This window comes from Maniola jurtina, chromosome 19 (genome assembly GCF_905333055.1).
Source record: "Maniola jurtina chromosome 19, ilManJurt1.1, whole genome shotgun sequence".
Lineage (NCBI taxonomy): Eukaryota > Metazoa > Arthropoda > Insecta > Lepidoptera > Nymphalidae > Maniola > Maniola jurtina.
In genome coordinates this window covers 1,369,120-1,382,033 of record NC_060047.1, presented here as the reverse complement: position 1 = coordinate 1,382,033, position 12,914 = coordinate 1,369,120, and the positions used below count along the sequence as shown (strand labels likewise).

Here is a 12,914-nt window from a genome sequence, read left to right as displayed (position 1 = left end):
AATTTAAAAAAGTCGACGCCATTTTGAAATTCTTTGTTAATTGACCGATTTTGTTCAAAATCGATATTTAGAGCTCCCTGGGATCACAAAATAGGAACCTGTAACCAAAATTTAAAAAAGTTGGCACCATTTATAATTCTTTCTAAATTGACTGATTTCGTTCAAAATCGATATTTAGATCTATCGATCGATATTTAAAGATCGATATTTAAACTAGGCAATCACAACAAAAACAAACTTTACCATCTTGTTGAACAAATAACTATTGTTAATTAAATTGTATCCTCCAGTGCCAGCCCTACCAAAATAGTTATAAATTTTGCTCGCTTCTTAGAAGCTTTGCCTCTGTTTGCTACTCTATGGTATAACACCATGTTAGTAAATCTTAGTATATTTTTAACCGACTTTAAAAAAAGGAAGAGGTTCTGAATTCGTTGGTATCTTTTTTTTTTATGTATGTTCCCCGATTACTCAAAGACGCCTGGACCGATTTGTATTTTTTTTTTGTTTGATAGGGTATACTTTGCAAGTGGTCCCATATAAATTTGGTAAAGATCTGATGAATATCTTTGAAGATGGAGAACAGAACTCCTCAATGGATAAGAGCAAATTCAATTTTTTTTTTAATGTATGTTCACCGATTGCTCAAAGACGCCTGGACCGATCTGGATTTTTTTTTTTTGAAAAGCTAGGTATACTTTGCAGGTGGTCCCATATAAATTTGATGAAGTTCTGATGAATATCTTCTGAGATGGAGAACAGAACTCCTCAATGGATAAGAGCAAATTGCTCGCGATCAGTGTAATTGCTTAGTAAACAGTAGGGTTTTAGCTGGGCATGGCATATTATTATAGTACAGTGGGGCCACTAAAAATTTTGAAATAAAAAATTTTCAAAATAAAAATAAAACCGACTTCAAAAACCACAATAACTTAAATTATTTTTTACTTTTTAGTGTTTGTGATTTTGAAGTCGGTTTTATTTTTCTTTTGAATTTTTTTTATATTTATTCTGGTATTCTGCTTTCTTGGATATGGATCCCTCTTGGGTATCCCCATTTCTCTCTGTCTTTGGTACTATCAAGCTAATTTTCTCTCGCGATTTGCACAATAGCATTAGACCAACGCGTCTTCGGTCTACCTACCTGTCTTTCTTTCATCTGTAAAAATCGATACAATATGACCATTTGCATTTCAGTTTTAGGGCATGTCTCAAGGTGTCTGTAGGCTTTGTCTTTTTTCTTATGTCTTCAATTCTCACTTTGAATATTTTTTGCTTAATTTATGCACCTTGCCATCGCCCTTTAGCAAGTCACTATTTCTTTTTATATTCTTTGTCTGGACCCATGTTTGGCTGGCATAGGTAAGGCATGGCAGGATGCATGTATCTATAACGGATCTTTTAAGATGTACTGGGTAAGCTCCTTTCATTCTTTCCTTTTGTGCCCAGTAAAACAAGCATACTCGGGCTACTTTGAGAACCCATTAGCAGCTAACAGCAAGGCCTGGACTCAAATTTTTATATGTGGAAGCTGTATTTCCTCGTTGCGTTTATGAGCAAATAAGAATAGTTAACTACTTTTACTAAAAAAAATTTTTATAATTTGGCGCAAACCATCTAAACACCATGATGATTATTATTTCTGCATTGTGAATATTACCAGAAGAAACAGCAAAAAAAATTGTTCCAAGCGGCTCTATTGTAACTTGCAGTCTTCTAAAACAGGTTTTATTTATTATTATTATGTAAAATAGTTTTTGATTTATCGCGCAAAATGTAGAAAAAAATATACAATAAGTCAAAAACTGAAAATCTGACATTTTTTTTAAAATTCCAAGGCGAAAATATACTTAAGAATTTATTAATAGGAATCGAGAGTTTATGCACTAGATAGAGTTCGTTCATTCACTGAAATTCCCAGTTCATTTACTGGCAATTTATCCTTTTGTTAAATAAAATAATTTATAATAATTAATACCACGCATTTTTTTGCGTTTTTGATATTTAAATAATTTAAGAGTGTATACCTACTGTGTATAGACACAGATAAAAAAAAATATAAAAATTATATATAGAACGATTCTCATATATCTTAATTTTAGGTCAAAGTCAGGGTAGTCCTTATTCGTTCATGTACTGGATCTTTTACCCTCCTACGTCAAAATACTAAAAGTCCGCGTAAATTTCGCAGATTGAAATGTCTGCTTGATTAATTGTCAATAGAGGGTCATGACATGTCAAAATTGCTAGTTTGAAGGTGAAATCGTCTATGTCATTCGCATTGGCTTTCCTCTTAACTAAAAACCTCGCAACTGATTTTAGTCACGGAAAGTCTTTAAAACTAAAACATTACTGTTACTACAGTTGGAAAGTCCTCTCAGTGTCTATTCGAAATGTGATTTTTCTCTTAAAACTAGAACTTTTTATAAAATCCCTGGTCATTTGAAATGCTGTGCGCTTTTTCTTTACTTTTTTTTTTATAACAAAAAATACATGAAAATTTTGACCCAGAAAGATTTAAATTAGTTCCGTTTCGTTTACATTTTCTTTAAGAGGGGTCTATTCGTAGTAAACAAACGTAGTTTGGCTCTCATTTGAATACTAACCAATCAAACTCAATGAAATTTTGTAGATACGTTCTTGGAACTAATATCTACGTCTCTGGTTTTCCTTATTTCCATTAGAATATTAAGTTTCAAAGTTACACGGTTTAAAACCATATTTAAACCCATGTAACTTTAAAACAGACATAATCTATATTAAGTAGTTTCTAAAACGTGTCTTTTTCCATCGAGTTTGATTGGTTCATATCACATCAATGGTTATTATTATTCAAGTGAGAACCAAAATACGTTTGTATGTAGAGCGCTGGGGAGCACGCTGGGGTGGCTTTTCACTCACTTATCTTTTCCACCCCTATATACTACCCAATAGATATTGTACATTGTAACTCGCACTATACGGGGGAGGTCGGGGGAAAATGGGCTACCATTAAAAATCCATTACAGGCGTCGAATACGGGAAAGGGTTTAAAAACCCCGTGAAAATTGTGGATTTAAAATTCGGGTAGGAGGTATTTTTTCGTGGAAATCGTATAAATTAATTGATGGGACACAGGTTTCCATTTAACCGTTAATTGGTTTTAACCCAATTATTTTGGTATATGGAAAAACATCACAGCGCCTTTTTTTTAAGGACCTAACATACCCAACGTACTTACATACCAATGCATCTGCATAAAGTACAGAAACCCTATGTGGAGATTATAATTATGACTATAAAAGATTTTTAGATCTGCCTTTAATTACACAAAGTTGTTGCTATGATTTGATGAAAAAAAAAATTAAGTTTACTATTTGTATGAACGCTCGCACTCGCACGTTATTTATTTATTTAGAAATCTTCATTGCACACACACATAATATACAGGAAAACAGAAGAAACTATACAAAAGGGTGCAAGGGCGGCCTTATTGCTAGATCAATCAAATGGTGAAATCATTTTTCAAATGGTGAAAAATGTTTCTCTTTAAATTAAGTCTATTACTAAAAAAAATAAAAAAAATAAAAAATAATAATAAAAAAAAATCTTTGGTGAAAGGATTTAATTCTACCTTTGTGCGTTGATGGTCAGAATCAGAAACCATACTCTAGCTTATTTATGTTTAGAAACTAGATTAGATTTAGATTTATTCATGTTCGCGATTTTAATATCCCAAAGCGCGCCTAAACACTGCGAAATAATAAAGTTAATAGGCGTCTTTACTGCCGTATAAAACCATTATTGTTTTATCGATAAAAACCTTAAATAACATCAACAACAACCTATTATTATAACTCATGAAATTATTAGTTAGTGAAAAGTTTAAAACGAAATAATCATTGTAAATTAAGGTTTGAGTGCTGTATATGTATTGCCTGCCATTTATGTACTGTGTGTTTCCATATAACATACTTATATAAATTAAATTAAAATTAAAAATTATTTATTACTCATATTTATTCAGAAAATCTCTGCAAATTAAAGAGCTCCCACGGGATTTTAAAACCTACAAAAATGCGGACGAAGTCGAGGGAATTAGCTAACAAGTTAAAAAAAAACAAATGGTAGATATACGCCTTGCCAATTATAATAATAATTTATGATTAAATTAAATGCCCGCTTCAATAGGCTTCAATATAATTTTTCTTCAACGCAAATCATACTAAAATTTTTCTCCGATGCAATTTTAATTCATCAAGGAGAGGGAGTGAAGTAAGTTCAAGCCCTCTCGAGAGGAGAGGAGCCGGTGACTCGAAAAGCGCTATTGTGTAAGAAAAATATAATGCGGCCCACTCATTATGTTCTAATAATGTATTCACCCACCAAAAACATTTCATGTAAAATGTTGCCAAGACTCACAAGTTCATAATGCTTTCACTGTTAAAAAGTTATGAGATCTCTAGTAGAGCCAAGCCCCTAGCTGAGCTTAGAATTGTGCTGGCCATGGGACCTATCCCAAGTCCAAAGTATATAGCTCTTAAATGCTCTTGAGTATATCTCATTTATAACAATAAAGAACAAATAACTCTACTTACAAGCTCTGATTTTACAAACCCTAAATCTTGGTTAAAAAAGGACGGCTTGGCCGTTTAATGTTCGTGGTACTTTTATCTGATATGACATTTAAGCCCGGAATAGCTTGTGCGACAATCATGAAGTATAATAAAAATTAGTAATTGTCGAACAAACTATTCCTTATGACCTTAATATAATATGTTATGTCATGTAATAGTTTCACGAACATTAAACGGCCAAGCCGTACTTTTTTAACCAAGATTTAGGGTTTGTAAAATCAGAGCTTGTAAGTAGAGTTATTTGTTCTTTATTGTTATAAATGAGATATACTCAAGAGCATTTAAGAGCTATATACTTTGGACTTGGGATAGGTCCCATGGCCAGCACAATTCTAAGCTCAGCTAGGGGCTTGGCTCTACTAGAGATCTCATAACTTTTTAACAGTGAAAGCATTATGAACTTGTGAGTCTTGGCAACATTTTACATGAAATGTTTTTGGTGGGATTTCATTTCTTTTTGGCAGGTGCCCTAGATTTTTTTTTTGGATCTATTTTTTGTAGGTACCTACATCATTTTCATGGCCCACTCTCTATTGTTACCTCTTTTTTTAAAAGCTTTTATTCCACTTGCAATGTATGTAACTATGTTTTTTTGGGTGGAATCTTGCAACTCAATTTTAAAGCAGATACATATATCAGATTTCAGTCTTTTAGGACTGTTCAGGAAACACATTTTTTAAATGTACAGACTGGGAAAAGTTTATTTTCCTGTTGTTTGAATGAAATCCCTAGCCTACATACCAAATTTCAGTCTTCTAGGACTTAGGGAAGTACTTTAGAACTTTTGACTAGAGGGGTTTTGAATGGCAATAAATCTGAAACCATAACAGGTAGACAATTGATACTTGGTACGTTTGATAAGTCTGTCAAGGACATATTATTCTGAAAATATCAGCATTCTAGCGATAGACTTTACAAATAATTTGCTTCCCCCATACGTGGGAGTGGAGGGGGAAAATTTCGAATTTCTTAATTTTCCTGTAGTTTGTATGCAATTTCTAGTGTACACACCAAATTTCAGTCTTCTAGGACTTCGGGAAGTACCCTAGAATTACAGACTAGAAGTTTTGACTGTCAATAAATCTGAAACTATAAAGGCTAGACAATTGATACTCAATGCGTTTAATAAATCTGCCCAGAACATCTTATCCTGAAAATATCAGCATTCTAGCGACAGAATTTACTGATTTGCTTCACCCATAAGAGGAGTAGAGGGGGGGCATTTCCAATTTCTTAATTTTCCTGTAGTTTGTAGTCAATTTCTAGTCTACATACCAAATTTCAGTCTTCTAGGACTTCGGGAAGTACCTTAGAGGTTTTGAGTAGAGGTTTTGATGATCATCAGTGAGGGACGAAATCGGCGTATTTTAGGTATCAATAAATCTGTAACCATAAAAGCTAGATATTTGATACTTGATATATTTGGTAAATTTGCTAAGGACACCTTATACTGAAAATTTCAGCTTTCTAGCGTCTTCCAGACCGAAGTTATGACGGGTCGAAAATACGGCGAAACACTTCGAGAAAAAGGTACGTAGCGCCCCGGCCGCCGTTTGGCTCGTCTTGGCGGGGGCACTGCCGTGCCCCCTGATGCCTTACATTTTACTTGAGGCAAAGTTGCATTTACTTAAAACTTTTGAACAAATGATGTACCTAACAATATTACGATTTATCATAGTAAGTACTCACTATTTACATTAAGTATATTATATTATTATATAATTATGTTGTTAAATGATCTTCAAGTTACTAAACAAACTTATTTTTAACCCCCGACCCAAAAAGAGGGGTGTTATAAGCTTGACGTGTTTATCTGTGTATATGTGTATCTGTGTATCTGTCTGTGGCATCGTAGCTCCTAAACTAATGAACCGATTTTAAATTAGTTTTTTTTGTTCGAAAGGTGGGCTTGATCGAGTGTTTTTAGCTATAATCCAAGAAAATCGGTTCAGCCGTTTGAAAGTTATCAGCTCTTTTTTAGTTACTATAACCTTCACTTGTCGGGGATGTTATAAATTTTTAATTTACACTTGTATTTTATTTATTTTCAGATTTAATGAAAAGTGAACATTTTAACCAAAACTTTGTAGACCAAAGCGCTAGACAAAAACTGAGACTGGTCTTTGCAATTTGCAGCCCAAATAGACCGTAGTCTGTGCCAGCTCTGACAAAAATCATCGGCCTTAAAAGAAAAATGTAATGTGGCCCACTCATTATATTCTAATAATGTATTCATGCCTTACGTTTTACTTGAGGCAAAGTTTCATGCGACTTTTATGTTCCCCGCTTGAAAGTTATGAAAAGGGTGATTTCTCCTAAATATACATTTTTAAGTCTTAGGAAGTATTTAAGTGAGTTTCAACTTATAAGTGTTTTACAACCGCCAGATAAACTTTATCGAATAAAGTTTATCTGACGCTTGTGTATATATTTTACATTACACTTATAATATTACTTAAACTTGAACTTAGGGTAAATATACCCTATAAGTAAGTACTAATATCAGAATATTATTAATGTAAAAGTGTGTCTGTCGGCTTGCTTTTCACGGGTCATAATCGCGGGCCAAACCGCCGCATTATTGTTCCAAGAAAATTCCTACCATCAGGTGGTTTAGATGATAAGTGAAAAAGTAATAAGGGATACGACGCGACGCAAAGAAAGATGATAAAAATCAGCAGAATAACGCAAATTGTTCAAAAATTTAGGTTCAATTACTCCAAATTATACCCATTTCATACAGGTAAGTAGGTAACTCAATTAAAACACAAAGGCAATTACGTTTTAGATGGCATCGCGAAATGGTCTGACGATCTCCAGCAGATGTGTCAGTCTATAAAATTAAACCGAGCGGAATATTAAGTAGAGAAAGAGGTAGGCAGGAATCAATTAGTGAATGAAAATTAAGGCTAATGTCTCACTAGGACACCATGGCGGTGTTGCCACCGGTCCCACCACCCGTCAGAGCGAACGAATCTGGATCAACGATATATCAAAAATTAGGCTGTGGTGACGTGAAATCATAGAAAAATAGGGGAAATTTTGTATAAAAAAAATTGCGAGCAAACGAGCAGGTGGGTCACCTGATGTTAAGTGATTGCCATGAAAATTTGCATCACCAGAAATACCGCTGATGCGTTGCCGGCTTTTCAGGAATTTGTTGGTCCTTTGAATAACCCCATGTTGTAATCTAGTGGAAACACCGCCGATGGCTACCTGCATCAAATGTGCTAACATTTGATCCCTGCCAGTGACATCGAAGCCTCGAAGTTTTGTTAGAAGTTCCCTAATTGTCGTTAACTGTGCCACCCTGGTGTTTTGAACTACCAAACGAGAAATATCAGAGCAGACAAAGTCAAAGTCACAATCATTTATTCAAAGTAGGTACAACTGTACAGTGTACACCTTTTGTTTGTTGGATTTGTTAGATTCGAAAAGCACTGGTAAGAGACCTCACTCCAACAGTGCACACGTGCAAATAGAATAGGATATCTTTGTAGAATAGAATAGAAAGGCATAACGCTTTAAAGCCTTTGCACACCACGTTGACGCGCGTTTGTATCCATAAAGTCGCGATACGCACGCGAGTCAGACGCAGCCTGTAGACCTTTGCTCACCTGTATAAATTCTAACACGCGTTTGAATCGATGCAGACGCGCGTGTGTAGCGATACAAACGCGCGTGTGTATCGATACAAACGATAACAAACTGCTCTGTAGGATAAAAGCGCACCGTCGACGCACATTTCTAAAACGCGCGTCAACGCCGCGTTTAAAAAACGCGGTGTGCAAAGGCCCTTAGATAGCATTGCGAAATGGCCTGACAATCTGAGGCAGGTGTAACAGTCTATAATATTATACCGAGCGGGACATTAGCTAGAGAGTGAGATAGGCAGGTGTTATCAATTAAGTAGTGAATGAAAATGTTTGTGGTGGTGGTCCTCTGGTGTTCCAATGGAGATATCGCCTAACCGATTCCCACTTTACAAATACTTTTAATTCACTTGTTAATTACATACAATTAGCTGACGCCCGCGACTTCGTCCGTGTGGATTTAGGTAGGTATTTTAAAGTCCCGTGGGCACTTCAAGATTTTTCGGGATAAAAAGCAGCCTATGTCAATCTCCTGATCTTTTAACTACCATACAAAAAATCACGGGTATCCGTTGCTCCGTTGCAAGTTGATTGAGGGACAAACCAATAAACCAACAAACAAACATACTTCGCATTTACTATACAATAGTATTAGGTAGGTAAATAACAAAGGTAGAAGCTAGATATTTTGTAATTGGCTCTTAGAATTTGATATTGCTAGCCAGACATAACATTATAACGAACTAATCATGTTATCTATTACACGTATTTTTCCAACTAAAATAATAAAAGGAAAATTCTGGGTAAAATAAATAAGAATTACATAATGATAGCTAAAGTGATAGTTAAGGTGGAGACCGACATAAAATTCTATCGTAACGTAACATTCGCAAAGAGCGTGTTACGATATGTATGATACAAGCGTAGTGCTTAGCCTTGCGTCATTTATTCATAGTCATATGACTCGGACTCGTGGTTATATTTTATAAAAAAATGTAGTTATTTGTCACACTCCATAGAAATAGAAGGAGTTTTGTCCAGATAAACTGTTACGAGTACTTTTGAATGGTCAAATGCAACTTACAGTGGTTTAAAATGCCTCTCCTACCACGAACAATCAATAAGAAGCTCGGCGGTTGCTCTTTTCAAAGATTTGATCTTTACAATAATATCATGCCATGTATAAAAGTAATTGCAGTCCCGCGTGATTGCTGGAGCTAGCTGAAGTCAAATCCACGTTCTTTTATGATTTACATACTATACATAATCATATTACTGCCAAGGGTCACTGGTAGAGATCTAGTTTCCATTTTTTCTTTATTTTTATTTTTACAACTTTCTGGTACAAATAAAAAATAAAATAAATATTTTTTTAAAAAGAATATTAGTCATTTTAATCATGACTAACAATATTCCCTTTTCCCCTCCAACCAAGCATTAAGCTTGTGCTAGGAGTGAGTAGGACAATAGTGCAACGGGTGGGGTTTGAAGTTTGAACCTCCGACCTTTCGAATTGCAGTCCGCTCCTATAACCGTTGAGCTATTGAGGCTATATTATTGTAATGTGATGTATCATTTTAAGAGGTTCGTTGACAAACTGACAACTGGGTGGAGTACGCGATGCTCGCAGCGACTGGACTCACTTTGTAACATGTTACATTGTTCATATTGTGATAATAGTGAGTCATCACCTTTAGGTTCCCAAGGATAAGCCTAATATTCACGTGTTACAAAATCTGAAGTACATGGTGTCAAGGGCGAAAAATAATGAGACGTGACAAGCTGTATGTTGTCACGTTGTCACAAATTTGGAATAACTTTGACGTTAGCATAACATTGGTAGAGATTTCAAAATTAATAGATTGTGCTACTTAGTTTAGCACATTGTATCTATTTAATAGAGACCGGAAATCTTAATAACATTATGAATTACTAGCTGACGCCTGCGACTACGTCCGCGTGGATTTAGGTTTATCGAAATCCCGTGGGAACTCTTTGATTTTCCGGGATAAAAAGTAGCCTATGTGCTAATCCAGGATATTATCTATCTCCGTTCCAAATTTCAGCCAAATCCGTCCAGTAGTTTTTGCGTGAAGGAGTAACAAACATACACACACACACATACACACAAACTTTCGCCTTTATAATATTAGTGTGAAGTGTGATAGTGTGATGTGGAAAATCAATTTTCAATTTTACGTACATCAAATATAGAATTCGTAAGAAAGCTCAAGTTATTATGCGGGTGATGGAGAGAGCTATTTTATTTTTATCGGCATAAAAAGCTGTATCTGTAAAGTAAACTATTTTGATGTGTCAGTCTATAAATACTTCCTTTTGCATTTATAAATTGGTATATGTTGAAGTATTTTACATTGGTTCGCAATACCATTTGTCCCTTGAGAATAACATCAACGCAGGATTGCAAATGATGATGAATGGGGCGTACCTATCCCTGGAAATGGAGAGGAACAATTATTATTGTTAAATTTCCCGTGTAATACCTCTGAATAAATGGTAATACTTAGTGAGAGTAAAGGTTAACGCCCACTGTATAGGCGCGTACCAAAAAAGCGTACCAACTTCTTTATTCCTAAAGACGGTTTGTGCTTTTCAATAAGCTAAATTCCTAAATTCATGGTTGTGCCTTTTTTTTCTGGTTTAGAATTTTCGTTCGTATCTATTTTATAAACAGGATTTCTTAGCGAAATATATAATTAAGTTAATACTTACATACTTATAAGAAGTTCAAATCTTAGCTTACGTCATGCGTTACAACTTTTAAAAGCCAGAGGCACAGTTCACGGCACTGAAGGAACTTCTAAATATTAAAAAGCGTCGAGGCTTCGACGTCACTGGCAGGTGTCAATTAATGTTGGTACATTTGGCGCAGATAGCCCTAAAGTATCCCTATTTTTCTTTGTTTTTACGTCACTGTAACCTATTGTTTGATGTTGTCATGTCAACGATTTAGAACTAAACCACCAAGAGTTACCCCACTGTAGTTCGCTCTGCTATAGGGATAGACGATGCGTTTGAAATATAAAGTTCATGATAGTTCAGATACGGGTCACACTTTTTTAAAAGTCAAAGATTTTTGAATGCATTAAATTATTGAAAATTACACTATTAAATGAATAAGTCCGAACACAGCTAACCTATCATATGCCATTAGAGAGTGCCCACCTTCCATCTTCATCATCAAGCTTTTGCCATTGTATGTTCTTGAAAACTCATAAAAACTCGAGCTGACTAGTTTATAATTCACTCCGTCCTGTGCTAAAGAGATCGTCATTATAATATCAATATTTTCTTAGATCTGCGAACCCTTTTGTCCCAGGAGTGTACCATTACGCAAAACGGGGTGTAAATGATGATAGACGATGCAATTCACACCGCGATGGGAAGAAAGAACAATGATCGTTACATTTAGCGTGAAATATTAGCCGGCTAAGTGGGTAAAGGTTATCGCCTATTACACACTAGTCACGGTACAGATCAGTACCAAATGAAAACGATATTATGTAAATGAAATATCGGGTAATACTTAGTGTAAACAGACAGGCATGACGAATCTATAAGGGTTCCGTTTTTTGCCATTTGGCTACGGAACCCTAAAAACGGTAATAACTTAGTGGTTAAGGCGTCCGCGTCGGGCTGTTGTTCTAGGGGTACGAAGTTCGATTTCCAGCACGTATTTCTAAATTTTCGGAGTTATGTGTGTTTTAAGGAATTAGATATTACATGCTTTAACGGTGAAGGACAAAATCGAGAGCAAAACTGTATGCCTGGGTACATTTAAAGACCTACCCGGCTAGCATGGGCAGTAGATAAAAATTATACCCCCCGATTATATCCACTGATGTCATAGAAATCAGTGGATATAATCGGGGATATAATTTTTATCTACTGCCCATGCTAGCCGGGCAGGAGGGTAACCTTTTATCCCGAAAAATCAAAGAGTTCCTACGAGATTTATAAAACCTAAATTTACGCGGAAGAAGTCGCAGGCACAAGTCAGTCAATAATATGCTTCCTCTGAAGCAAACTTTCAAAATATAGGTACCTATTTAATGCACATAAATCGTCCAGTTACACGAACGTGACCTTTTGGTCTCGATAATACTACTATTTCTCATGTATTTATCGGGCATGTCTACATGAGCTTTCAATGTACTGTGTTGGCTTAACGTGGACGAAGCCTAATTGCTTCAGCATGAATACTCACAGTGTAGAGATTAAGACAGGTAATTTTGCTCGCAGCGTTGACGTTTTTGGGGTGCCAAATCCGACGTGGGCGTGAAAATATAGGGTATCAAATAGCGTTTTTTACTGCTACCGTTTTTACAACTTTCTAGCGAATTCCTGTGGCTTCACTTGCAGATTTTTAAAATCTGACTTGTCCGTATTGTAAAATTTCAAATTTTTATGTCTAAGGGTTTGAGTTGGGCGTTGATCAATCAGTTAGTGTGTGAGTCAAACTTTTCTTTTTACTTATAGTATGACATTCGCATCATTTCGTAAAAAATAAATTATTCAAGTAAGCCTTCTTTATTAACTTTTTGAATCGTTTAATTAGTAATTGGTACTCACTCTACCAATTGATTCAACGATTTCAGAGACGATTCAACGAGTACGGCTTTGTATCGAGAGATTTTTCTCATGATGATAACTAAACTTTATTTCGAAGAGGATATACGATGAT

The 12,914-nt window shown here is 35.3% G+C and overlaps 1 protein-coding gene across 3 annotated transcripts in view; it reads left to right on the top strand.

Annotated features, from left to right (window-relative positions):
* Positions 1-12,914, top strand: part of LOC123874726 (neurexin-1) — a 184,540-nt gene that overhangs the window by 80,726 nt on the left and 90,900 nt on the right. The window lies entirely within an intron of this gene.